The sequence below is a fragment of the Grammomys surdaster genome, unplaced genomic scaffold, assembly GCF_004785775.1.
Source record: "Grammomys surdaster isolate TR1022 unplaced genomic scaffold, NIH_TR_1.0 184, whole genome shotgun sequence".
In the NCBI taxonomy this organism is placed as follows: Eukaryota; Metazoa; Chordata; class Mammalia; order Rodentia; family Muridae; genus Grammomys; species Grammomys surdaster.
Window position 1 is genome coordinate 565,051 of NW_021604629.1, and position 10,497 is coordinate 575,547.

Consider the following 10,497-nt stretch of genomic DNA (forward strand, 5'->3'; position numbering starts at 1 on the left):
CCACTGAGCTCAATCCTCAGCCTTTAAAGTTTACTATTTTAAAATTTTAAGAAAAATAAACGTATTTTAAAACTATGCAATTGAGGCCAGGCACAATGGCTCACATCTTTAATCCCAACACTTAGAAGGCAGAGGCAGGAGTATCTCTGTGAGTTCCAGCCCAGTCTGTTCAACATAGTGAATTCCAGGGTAGCTAGGACTATGTAGAGAGACTCTATCTCAGATACATACACAGAGGAAATCCAAGGGTCATGTCTGTGCCTCTAAAGAGTCTTATAAAGCCAGTAAATTTAGTCAGTTGTTGAAATGCTTAGTCTAGTTGGTAGGTGAAATGGTAACATTTCCTGGATTGTCTGTTGTGTCAGTCTTTCCTGCCCATGTGAAAACAGCTGTCCGCTGTTGCCTTCATAAAGGGCTATTCCTGGGTGAAGCTTCTGTGTGTCCCTCGGGGTGGAGGGCTCTTCTGGCTTGGAAGAGATGAGATGGTAGCACAGGACAACAGCATGGCCTTCAGGTTTTCTACAGTTTTAGACAGGGGAGCAGGTCCTGGTGGAGAACAGTGTTTATATAAATGAGGAGGGAGCCTTCATTTTATGACCTTTGTTGATTCCAGGGACAAGGTGAAATCACAAGTTTGGGAGACATAGATTTTAGACTTGAAGGTATAATTACCCGGAGGTTAAGGGGCAGGCAGGGAAGTTGAACTTGTACCCACTACTTGAAAACTTTTCCACTGTATAAACTTACTGTTTGGAGTTCTTCCCATAAAATTGTTAATTTCTGGTGGGTGGACACAGTAGTTTGGCACTAATTCCCAGACAATGGAAAACAAAACAACAACAAAACTTCAGACCACTTATCTTCAAGCAGAATATGCCTTGTAGTCAACCCTGCTCTCTGGGGAACTGAGGACTGCTTTGTCACTGGCCAACCCCAAAAGCTCCAGGCCTCCCTCACCTTCCTCTGTTCCTTATTATCAGGGGTCCACTCAGGCCCTTGCTAATCCCAGGGCAACCAGGTCACAGAGAGCTGAGGGGAAAAAAAACAAACAAAAAATCCACCAAGTACACAGAACTTGAGGCCGGGCTTGGCTCCCACTCTTCTCAGCTTAGAAAGCACTTCTGCTCTCCCCCAAAGAGCTGGACAATGGAAGTATGGCCATGGGAAACCCTGTCTAGAACTTTCTTCTTGCCCCAGTGCTTAGCTTCCTCATGCCACTTAAACACATATGCACACATGCAATCACAGATGCAGTCCAGGGCTTCTGTTCCTCTCAGAACAATGAAAGGGGAATAAAAATCATAGCCCTGTTGGGCTCAGGGGCTCTGGGTCCTTTGCAGCAAGGAGCACTCTAGGTCCTTCAGAAGTTGCTTCATTGGAATTGCATAAATAATTTGAGGGCCTATGAATGTGCCTGTCTACTTAGCACAGGTAGGCAGTCTTCTCAGTCTATCTCCCTAAATACTCAGCACCTGCAGCCATGGCAGCCCACCCTTTTTCATTTTATACAAGATTCTACACAACACCTTCATAATCTGGTTGCAGCTAGAAAAGGTATCCCTGAGGTGATCTCACCTCCTCAAACCCTGCTATGTGATTTTTAAGGAATATCAGAGTCTGTAGCATCAATGTGTTGGTTTATCAGAGCTGTCATTTCATCTGAAAGCTTGTCATTCATGTGTAGGATTTGCAAGTGGCTTTAAACCCGAGGAGCACAGAGCATGGCTCAGGACACGGCTTATGGGGTAGATAGAGCTATTGGTGGAAGCGGGAGCCCAGAGTTCTCTCTCGCCTCTAATTTGTAGGCCTCCTCTGAATGTGTTTCTTTTCCCATGAGAAACGGTTGGCACAGTGTGTTCTGTGCTCTTCCACCTTTAAAGTCTGTGTCTCTCCATCTTAGAACTTCTTGTGCCCAACTCTGGGGAAGGCATGGAGCTGAGGCAGAGCTGTGCAGCTTATTCAATCTGTCTCTGCAGGAAGGGGATCTGAGTGTCCGAGGACATCAATTGTCTACCAAGTTCCTTCTTTTTCTTTCTTTTCTCTGTTCCCTTTTCAATGGCTTTTCATCTTTAACAAGTAATCTGAAAGGAATTTGATATTGACTATCCTGAATGCCTCTATAATAACCACTGAAGACTTGTGCAGACCATAAAACCAGGATTTATACGATGCATCTCGAATTAAATACCAAAACAGGTTCTCTTTATAACCATCCTCCAGAGGGCTCAGCAAGTAAACCAAAAGGAAGGAACAGGGAAGCCCAGTGACAGGGAGGGCTTTCAGGGTAGGGTGCCTCTAGACAAGATGCAAACAAGAGTGATTGTGTCTCTGGATGGCATAGCCAAGGGTAGGGAGGAGGGAGGGCACTGAGCAGTCTCTCCTTTCCTGCTTACTTTAGCACCTGCCTATAATCCCTCTCCTAGGGCTCTGATAGAGATCTCCATCCCCAGAAGCTCCTGGATTTGTCCACAGTTCACCATCTATGCTTCTGAGAACATCAAGCCAGAGGTGTCTGGCAGTGTCAAAGCATAAGCCTCAGATTGCACAGCTCACACACAGCTGCATAAACCATCCCTGTGCGCACTGGATTGAGATGTACATGTCTTTTGTTTTGTTTTGTTTTTTCCAAGACAGGGTTTCTCTGTGTAGCCCTAGCTGTCCTGGAACTCACTCGGTAGACCAGGCTGGCCTCGAACTCAGAAATCCACCTGCCTCTGCCTCCCAAGTCCTGGGATTAAAGGCGTGTGCCACCACTGCCCGGCTAAGATATACATGTCAAGGGTCTGATGTTCTGTACACTGCCAGAACCATCACGCTTGTACGTCAGCCAGTACTTTAAAAATGAAAACTCAAAAGCTCAGTTCAGTCAAGTAGATCAGTCAGACTGGAGGAGAAGGGGAGAGATGTGTGAAGAAGTGGGAAGACAGAGCCAAGTGATGTTTCCAAGAGAGTAGAGTTAAGCATCTACCTTTCTGGGAAGAACCCACAGGGCTTCCTTGGAGTCTCCTCTGGAGGACACTGTCAAGGCTCATGAATGCAAAGGGCAAAGGCAGGAGCCATCATGGCCAAGGATACACTGTCTAGATGGAATGCATTCTCATTCAGTCTAAAAAGTCAGACCTGAAAAGTTTCTGCTTTCTGGTGGCAAAAGGCTCCAAATGATTACACAAAATTTGGCTCAGTGTTTAGGTTGGAAACACAACCCAAAGATGCACACTGTGGAGCAACAGGAACGACACCCTCAGCTTTATGTTCTGGGGATCTGTCTACAGTAAAAAATTCACAGAAGCCCAGAGGCCTCAGTTGGGAACCTGAGCAGAAGAGCTCAAGGGTCAGTCCTTTGTGGGAGACCCAGGCTGGAAGAGCCATTTCTACCTGGAGAGTTACAAAAGAACCCTGTTCATGTAGTCATTAAGACAAACCACACCATGGTTTTGAAAGTTACTAATCTTCATCCTACCCCTGTCAGTGGTTCTCCATGATCAGCCCCCCTTCCTTGCAGTCTCCACCCTACCCAAGCTGTATGATAATCTGGAAGATTCCAGAAGCTCTGGGCAGAGCGGTGTTTACCAGGTGCTAACGAACAGACTCAGAGTGAGTTCTGGAGCTCAGCCAGACACACCTGGTCTGCCCAGCATTTGTCTAATGCCAGGTAGGACAGGACAGCCTCTAGAAAACACCAGCCAACAGGAAACTGCATGGGTGGTTTTAAAAAGCCAAAGCAGAATGATCATGAGGAGGTGTGAGAGTTCTAGGAATTCTGATGAATGGTCTTAATTTCAAAAAACACAGGGAAATCGTTCTACCAGGTGAATGCTGGGTAAAGGGCTGTCTCACCCTGGGGACTGGGGGAAAGCAGGACTTGGCTCTTTGACTGAAAGAGAAGAAACAGCACCACTGTGGGGCATTTGAAAGGACTGAAGCAGAAAGCATTTCCAGTAAAACGTGAATCAATGCTGGAGTTAAATAACCAGAATTGAGAGGCTGCTCTGAACAGACTCAGCCAGAGGAAAGGAGCAGGGTTAAGAGTGGTGGCTGAAGGCCCAGTGAGATGGCTCAGTAGGTAAAGGCACTTACCATACAAGCCTGACCACCTGAGTTCAATTCCTGGAAACCACAAACATGTGAGCAGAGAGAACAAGTTCCACAAAATTGTCTTTTCACACACACGTGCATGCACACATAATTTTTTTGAAAATGTGACAGGAGCATCTTGCAAGGCTTGTCTCTCACTCATCTCTGTTCACAGTGCTACTGATAAATGGGGTTTGGTATCATGAACTAAATGTTTACATCCCCTTGAATTCTTATGTTGTATCCCCAGCCCTCAAAATGATGGCACTTGGGCATTTTGAGAGTTAATTAGGTAGGTCCACCATGAGTGGATTAGCATCTTTATGAAGTAGGAAGAGAGCCTATTATGGTAGTATATGCCTTTAAACCTAACACTCAGGAGGCAGAGGCAGTCTGACCTCTGTAAGTTCAAAGCCAGCCTGGTCTACATGTAAAACCTTGTCTCCAAAAAAAAAAAAAAAAAAAAAAGAATCGGAAGAGCAGACAAAATGCTGTCCACCACATAAGGGTACATTATGAGGCAGCTGTCTACGAACTACAGAGTGAGCCCTTGCTAGTCACTGAATGCAGTGGCACCTTAATCTCAGCCCCCCAGCTTCTAGAACCATGAGAAATAAATGCATATTGTTTAAGAGTCTACTGTATTTCCTTCAGCAACACTAAGGCAGTTGGCGAATCACAGCAGCAAAAGGACTTCGCAGACAGGGTTGATAAAAGTATACCTGGCAAAGATCAAAAAAGATGATTGTATAGAATTCAGAATGCTGCTGTAGTTAGGCCGAGGTGGTAGTGGATGCACCTACAGTCTCAGCACTTGGGAAGTAGAAGTGGGAGTTTGAAGTCATAGGTTCTGGGGCTGAGCTCAGGGCTTCATGTCTGCATGGCCAAACTTAGCTGACAGAGCCACCTCCCTGGCCCTGTGAATTTTTTAAAGAGTTAATTTAGTATTCCAAGGTAACAATGCTTCCTATGGTATCTACCACACTGATCCAAAGCAGGCTGGAGTTTGAACACTGAGTCTTCCTGAGAAGGCCTCTCTGCACAGCCAATACAAAGGCCATCAGCTCAAAGTTGACCTTTTCCCATCTCCAGGGTGGCAGAGAGGTGAGAAGGAGGAAGGTCCCCCCCTTGAAGTGTGACAGGACCTAAAATGTGCTCAATGTTTGGGAAAAGTATTCTGTATAGCTTCAGAGGCAACATGGAGACCTGAAACCCCTACGAAGTCCTTCCCAACCTTCTCTGTCAAAACTTCATGCTGTCCTTGGGGGCAACCATGTGCTGCAGCTTGGTAGAGCATGAAGACAAGCTGGCACAGGATTCACATCAAAGTGTGATTACAGGAGAGAGCAGAGGTGAGCCACTTGTATGAGTGGGTCCTGTGGGTCTTTGGAGACTTTCCTGGGAGGTCCTCATGACAATCAGCCCGGGTCCTTCTGTAAATGCTGTTGTAGGGACCCATTACCAAATCAGGTTGTGGTCTAGGAAAAGGGGAGGAATAGAGCTGTTGAGTAAGGAGTATCCAGCCCCTAGTAATGCTGAAGCCATATCTAAACCTCATCTCAAACAAGGCTATTTCCATGTTAGGAGAGAACAAGCCCAGCATTAATTCATTGGATTTAAAAGAGTTAGATAGAGGGAAAGTGGGCAGAAGGTCAGAGAACATGAGCGGATCCAGAAACTAAAATGTTCTGCCAGTTCTTACCTGGTAAGCATCTTTGCAAATTGCTCTATATACCTTAACACTCTCCGACGGAGCCCTGTGTAATACTAAATCTTCAGAGATCTTTATGTCATAAGAAAACAAGCTGTGAAGCTGGGGAGATGGCTCAGCAGTTAAGAGCACTGGTTGCTCTTCCAGAGGACCTGGGTTCAACTCTCAAAACCCACATGGCAGCTCGCAACCATCTAAACGTTCAATCCCAGGGGAATCCTTTGCCCTCTTCTGGCCTCTTTTGGTACCGCACACATGTGTTCACAGATCTAAATGCAGGCAAAACACCAATACACATAAGAGAAAATTAAAAAAGAAAACGAGAAAACAATAAATGGTCCAATGATATGAATCATCTGCTAATGCACTTGCTAAGCAAGACTAACAACCTGAGTCTAACCCAGAATCCACTTAAAGGTGGAAGGAGAGACGGACTCCATGAAGTTGCCTTCTGGTCTCCACAATGGGGTATGGTGTGTGTCCCTCACTAATATCATCATCATCATAATCGTTATCATCATCATTTTATTTATTTATTTATTTTTGGTTTTTTGAGACAGGGTTTCTCTGTGTAGCCCTGGCTGTCCTGGAACTCACTCTGTAGACCAGGCTGGCCTTGAACTCAGAAATCCGCCTGCCTCTGCCTCCCAAGTGCTGGGATTAAAGGCGTGTGCCACCACCGTCCGGCTCATCATCATTTTAAAAAGAAAGACATAATGGCTTTTAAAAGTAAATAAGTCTGGAATATGCTTGGGAGAAATTTCATTAAAGTACAGAAGCTTAAAATTTTTTAGTATTTCCCTCTGAGAGGGAATTGCCTCCTGTCTTCTGGAAACTTATCTGTGGATCTACTCTCATTCATTCCCCAGCAGCTGTAGAGAAGTGTGCAGGTAACACAGCTACTGAGACAGCGTGGGTACAATAACCGTGTCAAGTGCAGGAGACCGTGTTGACGGCACCTCTCTGCGTCCTCCGGATCATTATGTCTCCTCTCCACAAAATTCCTTCTGGGCTTTGGAGAAGATGATATAGCTGTCTCGCTCAGGGCAGACCATTCAACAGACATTTATTCTCAGCTCTGTGACCAGTCATGAGGCTCTCCATTACCCGTTATCCACTGCAAGCAAGGACTTCTCTGACAAGGACAGAGAGCGGCACTATCTCGGTGTAAGCATAAATGTTGAGAAGGCAGTTTGAGCCTGACTCCATTTAGCAAAACAACAGTAGTAGATCCCCTGCCTGCTGTCTCTTAAATTATGGACTTTCGACAGTACCAGACACGAAGTCCTTCCCGTGCAGCAGGCCTCAGGCATTAATAAAAACTGTTGGTTACCCACAATAACAGGCATGCCACTGTTGCTCCAGTGGGCCCATTTTGCCTGTCAGGTCAGCAATGTAGTTTACAGGGTTCACTGCTTGGTCAGGCTGCTGCTAATCTGTGTCTCGCTGCAGCCTGGATAGCATCTTCTTACACTCTGTAAACTAGTCATCAGAAAAGAAGCTTCCATCTCAGTTTCTGCTTGATTTCCTGTGTTCTGCCACCAAATTATATAGTATCTTTATCAACAGACTCTTACCGTCTAGTTCTGGTGGGCAAACAAGGACAATGGTAATGCCATGTATTGTTTAGGGGGCCCTTGAGGCCTCCCTGACCAACAACCCTTAGGCAGGTATCCCACATCTGGCACTGGGATTTTTATTTTCTACTCACAAAGGTATCTCTGTTTGGGGAGGTGGGGAGCATCTCCAGGATGAGACAGAGACCTGGGATTATGGATGTGCTCAAGAATCAGTGGGGGTGACCTTAGCTGTGACTCATTGCACTGGGGATATGAAACCTGAAGAGGCCACCTCCTGTAGCCAGGCACGAATCCCAGTGGAGCAATAGAAACATCAACATACCCATAAAACTTTCAACCCAAAATTTATCCTGTCTACAAGAAATGTAGGTACAGGGATGGAGCAGAGATCGAGGGAATGGCCAACCAATAACCGGCCCAACTTCAGACCCATCCCATGGACAAGCACCAGTCTCTGACACGATTAATGATTGTCTTAGTTAGGGTTTAACTACTGTGAACAGACACCACGACCAAGGCAAGCCTTATAAAAGACAACATTTAGTTGGGGCTGGCTTACAGGTTCAGAGTGTCAGTCCATTATCATCAAGACAGGAACATGTCTGTATCCAGGCAGGCATGGTATAGGAGGAGCTAAGAGTTCTACATCTTCATTTGAAGGCTGTTAGCAGAATACTGGCTTCCAAGCAGCTAGGATGAGGATCTTAAAGCCCAAGCTCACAGTGACACACCTACTCCAACAAGGCCACACCTACTCTAACAGGTCTAGACCGTCTAATAGTGCCACTTCCTGGACCAAGAATATACAAACCATCACAATGATACTGTTATGCTTTCAGACAGGAGCCTAGCATGGCTGTCCTCTGAGAGGCTCCACCCAGCAGCTGACTCGGACATGCAGACATCCACAGCTGAACAGTGGATGGAGCTTGGGGACTCTTATGGAAGAATAGGAGGAAGGATTGCAAACCCTGAAGGGGATAGGAACTCTACAGGAAGAAAGACCAACAGAGTCAACTAACCTGGAACCTTGGGGCTCTCAGACTGAACCACCAACCAAAGAACATACATGGGGTGGACCCTTCCCACACATATGTAGCAGATGTACAGCTTGGTCTTCATATGGGTCCTAAACAACTGGATCTGGGGCTATGTGAGCCTAAGTATTCCAAACTTTTGCCATTGCCAAACTTCTCCTAACTCCATATCTAGTAATGTGAGCCTAACTGGGTGGTGACCCAGAGTTTAAGAAACTGTGACTTATGTGAAGAGTCGGTTCAGAAGCAAATCTGAGCCCAGACGATGAGGAAGGGGTAGGCGAGAGGGTTCAGGCGAGGGTGTGGTGTTCAATACAGCTCCAAGACCGACTAGAAGACATGGGACAAGGATTGGCAGCATCACAGACACTGGATCTGGAAAGAGAGCCCGATCCTAAGAGATAAGCTTTCTGGACAATGCTGCGTGACATGGTAGTGTATATGTGGGTCCCCCTCCTCTGAGTTGTGTATCTCATACACATCCCCTCTTTCTTTTATGAGCAGTCACTCCTGGAAATCTCAGCTTAGATAGAGTTTACTTGCAACAATTTCACTGAGTCTGAGGAATGTTGGCTTTATTGGGAAAGTATTGGCAGACAATTGAGGCCCCTAAGCAGAAAAATTACATAGTAACTTGACTCATTAGCTCATTGCCATAGCTACAGTGTAGATAATAGACAGAAGGGATCAGAATAGGGGTTGACCAGCAGGCCACACTCTTTCGCTGTGCCACTCATTTACTCAATCACTGACTAAATTCTATCAATTCTGCATTTTATTTATGCAAGGCATCCACTTAGAACTTTCACCACCGACACAATTCTAGCCCTGTATATTCTCTCACAAATCTCTATAACAGCCTTATAATCCATTATGTGCCTTGAACTCAGTCATGGTTCCCTCTGATCTAAAGAAGGGTCCAAAGAGAGGTCTCCTTAAAACACAGATCTACTGAGGTTACTCATTTCCAAGACTATGCTTCTCCTTTTGCTCTTATGATGACTCCTATAAGGTTTGGTCTGCCCTACACAGTTGACAAGGTCTGGGTTCTCCTTGTGATGCCAAAAGAGTAACTGGTCCATTGCCTAAATTTACTCTTACATTCAAGGATACTCATCTCTGCCGCTGTGGGAGCATTACCCACTCCCAGCTTCCAGATGAGACATTCTGTATGAATTGCCCTGAGCCTAAGGAAGCTACCTCATCAAAACTTAAGTCCTGAGCCTAAGGAAGCTATCTCATCAATGCTATATGCCCTCATCAAAGAACTGATTAACAAGTGTCTGGGCAGGGACCTCTTGCCTCAATGTAGGCCATACCCAATGGGCTCTTGTGGTGGTTAATCTACATTGTCAACTTGATAAGATTCAGAGTCACCATGGAAACACACCTCTGGGTGTGTCTATGAAGATGTTTTCAGAAAGATTTAAGTGACAAGGGAAGTTGCCCTGAATAGGCTGTGTTTCTGGACTGAATAGAAAAAAGAAAGCAACCGAACACCAGCATTTGCCTGTTTCCTGCCCAGGATGCAGTGTGACCTGCTGCCTCATGCCCCACCATTCATCTCTCTTTCCTGACCATAATGCAATGGGACCAGCACCCTCCTGCTCCCACCACCACTTAACTTCCCAGTAAACCACTGCAAATCAGAACGAACTTTTCTTTCCCTGAGGTGCTTTTCTCAGGCATTTTGTCACAACAACAAGAAACATAATTATACCAACCCACCCAGACTCCAACCTCTCCCTGGAATCATGCAAAACCTCTGTTATAACCATATTACAATTCAATTCCTCTCTCTGCCTGGTCTTCTTCCCTTAGTCCCTCATAAGATTGTTCCAGAAAGCACACCCTCAGAGACATCTTGTGTGTGAATTGGCCTCAGAGTCTATTTCCTGGGAATTCTAAAGTACAGCACTCTCTTATCACTGTAGAAATGCCATCATGCAGCCTTCACGTTAGCTCCTGAGTCCACTAAGTCCTGTCTAGGTCATTGTTCTTTGCATGAGATGCTGCTTCTATGGCTGGGACAGTTTCTTTCTTTCTTTCTTTCTTTCTTTCTTTCTTTCTTTCTTTCTTTCTTTCTTCCTTTCTT